A 6,000-nucleotide genomic window follows, 5' to 3' on the forward strand; every position below is an offset into this window, starting at 1 on the left:
TATTATCTCCTTCCTTCTGCTAGCTTTGGTCTTTGCTCTTCTTTTTCTAGCTCCTGTAGGTGTAAGTTTTGGTTGAGATACTTCTTTTCGAGGGTAGGTCTGTACAGCTGTAAACTTCTCTTAGAGTTGCTTTTGCTGTCAAAGGTTTCGGATCATCGTGTTTTCAGGTTCATTTGCCTTCATGAATTTTTTGATTTCCTCTTTGAATTCATGGTTGTTTAGTATTATGTTGTTTATCTTCCATATATTTGTGGTTTTTCCAATTTTTCTTATAACTGATTTCCAGTTTCATACCATTGTGGTTGGGGAAAAAGTGCTTAATAGGGATCTCAATCTTCTTAAATTTACTGAGAGTTGTTTTGTGGCCTAATGTGATCTGTCGTGGAGAATGTTCTATGTGCACTTAAAGAATGTATATTCCACTGTTTTTGGATAGAACATTCTGTGAATATCTGTTAGGTTCTCCGATCAGATGTGTTATTTAAAGTATCTGTTTCCCTTGTTGATTTTCTGTCTGGATGATTTATCCATGGATGGAAGTGGGATGTTTAAGTCCCCTACCACTGGGAGCCTGGGTGGCTCAGTCATTAAGCATCTTCCTTCGGCTCATGACCCTGGGGTCTTGGGATCGAGCCCACACCTGGCACTCTGCTTGGCAAGGAGCCTGCTTCTCCCTCTCCCCCTGCTTGTGTTCACGCTCTCTCTAATAAGTAAATAAAAAATCTTTAAAAAGTCCCTTACTATTACTATATTATTGTCCGTGTCTCCCTTTATGTCTGTTAATTATTAGTTGCTTTATGTACTTAGGTGCCCCTGTGTTGGGTGGGTAGCTTTTTACACTTACTCTCTTGATGGATGGAGTCCTTTATCACTAAACAGTGTCCTTCTTTGTCTCTTGTTACACTCTTTGTTTTAAAATCTATTTTGTTGGATCAAAGTACGCTACCCTAGCTGGTTTTTTTGTTTTTGTTTTTGTTTTACTTCCATGAGCATCGTATGTTTTTCCAGCCCTTTACTGTCCGTCTTTATGTGTCTTTAGGTCTGACATGAGTCTCTTATAGATAGCATATAGATGGGCCTTGTGGTTTTTTAAAAATCTGCTAAGTCATCCTATGTCTTTTTGTATTTATTTATTTGAGGGTGTGAGCTGGTCGGGGGGTAGAAGGGCAGAGGGAGAGGGAAAGATAGAATCCCAAACAGACCCTGTCCTGAGCACAGAGTCTGGCACAGGCCCAGTCTCACAACCCTGAGATCATAACCTGAGCTGAAGCCAAGAGTTGGGTGCTCAAGACCCTAGGCCCCCCAGGCGCCCCCACCCTATAACTTTTGAATGGAACATTTGTATTTAAGATAATTATTGGTGGGTGTGTATTTACTGCCATTTTGATATTTTGCTAATTGTTTTCTAGGTTTATTGTGCTTTTTCTCTTCCTTTGTCCTCTATCTTTCCTTGTGGTTTGATGATTTTCTTTAGTGTTATGCTTGGAGTCCTTTTTCTTTTTGTTGTGTATGTCTATGAAAAGTTGTGTATGACTATACATAAACCAGTAGGGTTATATATCACATCCTAAATATACAGCAGAATATATTAAGCTGATGGTTGCTTAAGTTAGAACACATTCTAAAAGCACGAATTTTTGCTTCCCACTCCACATCTTATTTATGAGGTTGTATCTTACATCTTTTCAGTTTGTGTATCTCTTGACTGATTTTTTTTTTTTTTTAGATATAATTGATTTCTTACTACTTTTGTGTTTTAACCTCCCTACTTGATAGGTTGCAGTTCATCCACTACCTTTATTCTGTATTTGCTTTTACCTGTGATTTTTTTCCTCTTTTAATAATAATTTTTTTCTAGTTATGGCCTTTTCTTTCCAAAGAACTCCCTTGAAGATTTCTTACAAGGCCAGGTTAGTGGTAATGAGCACCTTTGACTCTTGTTTGGCTAGGAGACTGCTTTCTTCAATTCTGAATGATAACCTTGCTGGGTAGAGTATTCTTGGTTGCAGGGTCACCCCCCCACCCCAGCACTGTGAATAATATCATGCCACTATCTTCTGGCCTGCGAAGTTTCTGCTGAAAAATCAGCCAATAGCCTTATGGGGTTTCCTTTGTGTGTAACTGTTTTCTTTTCTCTTGCTACTTCCAAAATTCTCCTCTTATTACTTTTAGCCATTTTAATTATGTGTCTTGTTGTGGACCTCTTTGGTTTGGGCCTCTCTATGATTCCTGGACATGGATGTCGGTTTCCTTCCTTAGATTAAGGAATTTTTCAGCTATTATTTCTCGAAAAAAAAAAAATTTCTGCCCCCATCTCTCTCTCCTTCTGGAATCCTTAAAATGCAAGTGTTATCAACCTTGATAGTGTCGCTAAGTTCCCTTAACCTATTCTCATTTTTTATTCTTTCTTCTCTTTGCTCTTTAGCTTGGTTGCTTTCCATTACTCTGTTCTCCAGGTTGCTGATCTGTTCTTTTGTGTCCTCTAATTGGCTGTTGATTCCTTCTAGTGTATTTTTAAATTTCAGTTATTAAATTCATCACCTCTGACTGGTTCTTAATATTTTCTCTCTTTGTTGAAGTTCTCGCTGAGTTTATCCACTCTTTTCTCAAGATCACTGAGTATCTTTACGACCATTGAATTCTTTATCAAGCCTGTTACTTATCTCCATTTTAATTAGCTCTTTTGCTGTGATTTGTCTTGTTCGTTCATTTGGGATAAGTTCTTTGACCTTCTCATTTTGTCTAACTCTCTAGGTCTCTTTCTGTGTATTAGGAAGGTCTCCTGGTCTTGAAAGTAGTGGCTTGTGTAGAAAAGATCCTGGGAGGCCTTAGAGTGTGATTGCTCTGGTGACCAGTGCTCTGGGGTGTCTCCTGCGTGGGCTGCGTGTGTCTTACTGCTCAGCCCAGCTGGCTCTGATTTGCTTTGCCTGCTGTGGGCGTGGTGTGCTGGGTTTGGTCCCTGTGCTGCTGAGAGACTCGAAGCTGCTGCGGGCTCATTGCCGGGTCGGGCAGCAGTCACACTAGCTCCGTGTCCTTAGCCTCTCTGCCTCGGTCGCGGGCACACCCAGCAGCAGGGCTTGCTCCCGGTGCAGCCAGGGAAGAGGCTTGGCTGCTCGACTTGCAGGCACTCTAGCGGGGGGGAGATTATTTCCCCTCCTTCCTAGAACAGGGGTCGCCCAGAAGGTCTGGTTCCTGCCAGGGCTGCCCGCAGGGTTCGGCAGCACAGGAGCTGCTTTGCAGGGGTGCCTGCAGAGGGCGGTGGGTGGGAGGGGGTGGCTTCCCAGGGGAACGTTGGAGTGGGGCACACAGTGCTGACAAGATAGATGGAGGGTGCTCACGTCGACGCCCACAAGCGTCTGGTTGTCTAGGCTGACAGAGGGGAAGGGAATGGTGTCTACCAGCTCTTTTGTTTCTGGAGAAATCTGAAGATCCCTGCCCATCAGCACACGGTCTTAGTAAATCTGCCTCACGTGTGCTGCCCAGGGACTTCTCAAACTACTGTTTCTGTCCTGGGTCTCAGCCAAGTTCTGTATTATGCTGGCCCTTTAAGGCAAGGCTCAGTGTCCTGTTGCCCTCCAGCTCTCCTGGAGTTAAAGCCCTGTGGTTTTCAAAGCCAGAAGTCATGGGGACTCCTCTTCCCAGTGCCAGGGGTGGGGTCTGATCCTCTTGCTTCTCTGTGCTGGTGGTGTCCTTCCCATTTGTAGTTAGTCTCACGGGGGGTTTGCTTCCCAACTCTGCCGCTGCCTCTCCCCTTTTAAGGGTGACCTCTTCTCTGCGATTAACCGCAGAAGGTCTGAAATTCAGGGTTTCAGAGTTAGTTGTATATAGAGCTGTCACCTAGGTGTGTCTGAGCGATGTGGGAGCTCAGGATCCTCCTACATCATCTTCCTTAAATGGCCCACCCTGGTGTTTTGTTTACTTTTAAAGAATTTGCACATTATTTCTGATACTGACCGAGTCATCCCAACAACACTTATTGAATAAGTCCATCTTTCCTCCCGTGATGGGAGATCGCAGCTTGTATCACCTACTAAACACATGTGTGTGTTTGGGTCCCCTTTCTGGCTCCCTTCAGTTCCCTTTACTCGTCCAAAGTGGGGTCAGTGCGTCACTCCTTTTAAGTGGCAGCTTTTTAATGTGTGTCTCTATCTTGTCCTAATCCTCTCTGTGCTGTTCATATTCAGAATTTTCCTGACTTTGCTTCACATACTGTATGAACATTAGAATGATTTGGGTAGATTAAAAAGACTTTTTTTCAATTGGGAGTCATGCTCAATTCAGAGACAAGTTATGGGAGAAAAACATGACCTCTTTGCAAAGTTAATTCATCCTGAAAAGAGGGTGTGCCTTTTAGTTCTTTCAGATCTTTTGTATGTGTCAGGCGCACTATTTAAAATTCAAAAGGGACAGTGGACATACAAGGAGGAGCCTCCTGTCCCGCCATGTTCCCAAGCCACCAACACCTTCTCCCACAGGGAATCTCTGTGGTTTCTTGCATGTGCAGCTGAGATTTTAGGCTTATTTAACATTTAAACAATTCTAGGGTGCTCGTTCCCTCCCCCTCCACTTTCTAGACACACACACACACACACACACACACACACACACACAATTTGTGTTGCGCCTCCACCCACACTTAACACATCTTCATAATCTTTTCCTATAAGGAACACAAAGAACCTTCTCATTTCTATCTGCAAAGTCCCCACTGTGGGAGCAAACCACCACATATTTACTTACTCTTCATCAATGGTAGACATTTAAGCTATTTCTAGCCTTTTACTGTTACATACAGGGCTGCTTTAAATAAATCTGTGTATGTGTCATTTCTCGTGTGTGTGAATGTATCTTAAGTTATGTCTGGAAGTAGAATTGCTAAGCCCCAGTACACACGGGTCTGTGACTCGCAGAGATTTGACAAAGTTGCCCTCCATGGAGGTCTTACCAATTTCTGCTCGTCTTGTCAGTGTCTGTGTCCACACGGCCTTGTGAACACATCGTGTCATCAAACTTTTTGTTCTTTACTAATCTTAAAGGTGAAAAATATCTCCAGTTGGTTCTAATTTGTATCAATGCCTATCAGGCTTAGCAAAAACTTTAAAGAAACTCTTATACTGCTGTTTTTCATGAATTTCCTGTTCATGTTTCTATTTTTTTCTACTGAATTTTTTCCTTATAGTAGAAGTCTCCAAACACAAGTATTGTGGAAGTAAGCTTTCTGTAAAACAAATCACACACCTTTCCCTTTTCTTTTGAATTACTGTGGTTGGTATATATAATATTTTAACTTTCATAGTTGACTTCATTGTTTTCATAGGGCTTTCCTGTTTTACACACTACTTAGATTTTCTCTATTTAAATATATTCTCCTAGCCACCTAAATTAGAAAATATCAACATATTAAAAAGTAGAGTAACGTATTTAAAAAATACTCATCACCAGATTTAATAAATGTTAATATGTTGTTGTCTGCTTTAGATATTTACTTTAAAAAACAAAATGAGGATAATTCCCTTTGAAGGTCTCCCCAGTACATGTGCCTCCGTTGCCCCCAAGAACCACTTTCAAGAAGTTGGCTGGGGTGTGGCCTTCTCGGTCAGATTGCTTAATTTTGAGAACAGAGAACCGCAACCCCCCCACCCCCCATCTAGTTGAAGCAGAAGGGACTTATCAATGGAAGGACTGAAGAAACAGAGTCTTGCTGAGTTTCCCAGAAAGTCTCCCTAAAGCCATGCTTCAGGGCTGGGCTGGGCTGGGCTGGGCTGTGAGGCCGGGTCCGCTGCTGGGGCCCCAGAGCCTTACAGTCCTGCGCCACAGTCAGAACTCCACCGCGGCCGGCCGCTGGTGCAGAGCGCCGTTCCTGACCTGCAAAACGTAGGCCTCCGTGTGCTTCTCTCCCTTCTGACTCCTTCTAAACTGAGAATCTCGCGCAGTTGCATCTGACCGGTGATCCCAAGTTAGACACGGAAATGCAGGCATGAGGGAGTTTGGCGGAAAAGC

The sequence above is a fragment of the Mustela putorius genome, unplaced genomic scaffold (assembly GCF_011764305.1).
Source record: "Mustela putorius furo isolate JIRA1106 unplaced genomic scaffold, ASM1176430v1.1 tig00003875_pilon_pilon_pilon, whole genome shotgun sequence".
Classification (NCBI taxonomy): domain Eukaryota; kingdom Metazoa; phylum Chordata; class Mammalia; order Carnivora; family Mustelidae; genus Mustela; species Mustela putorius.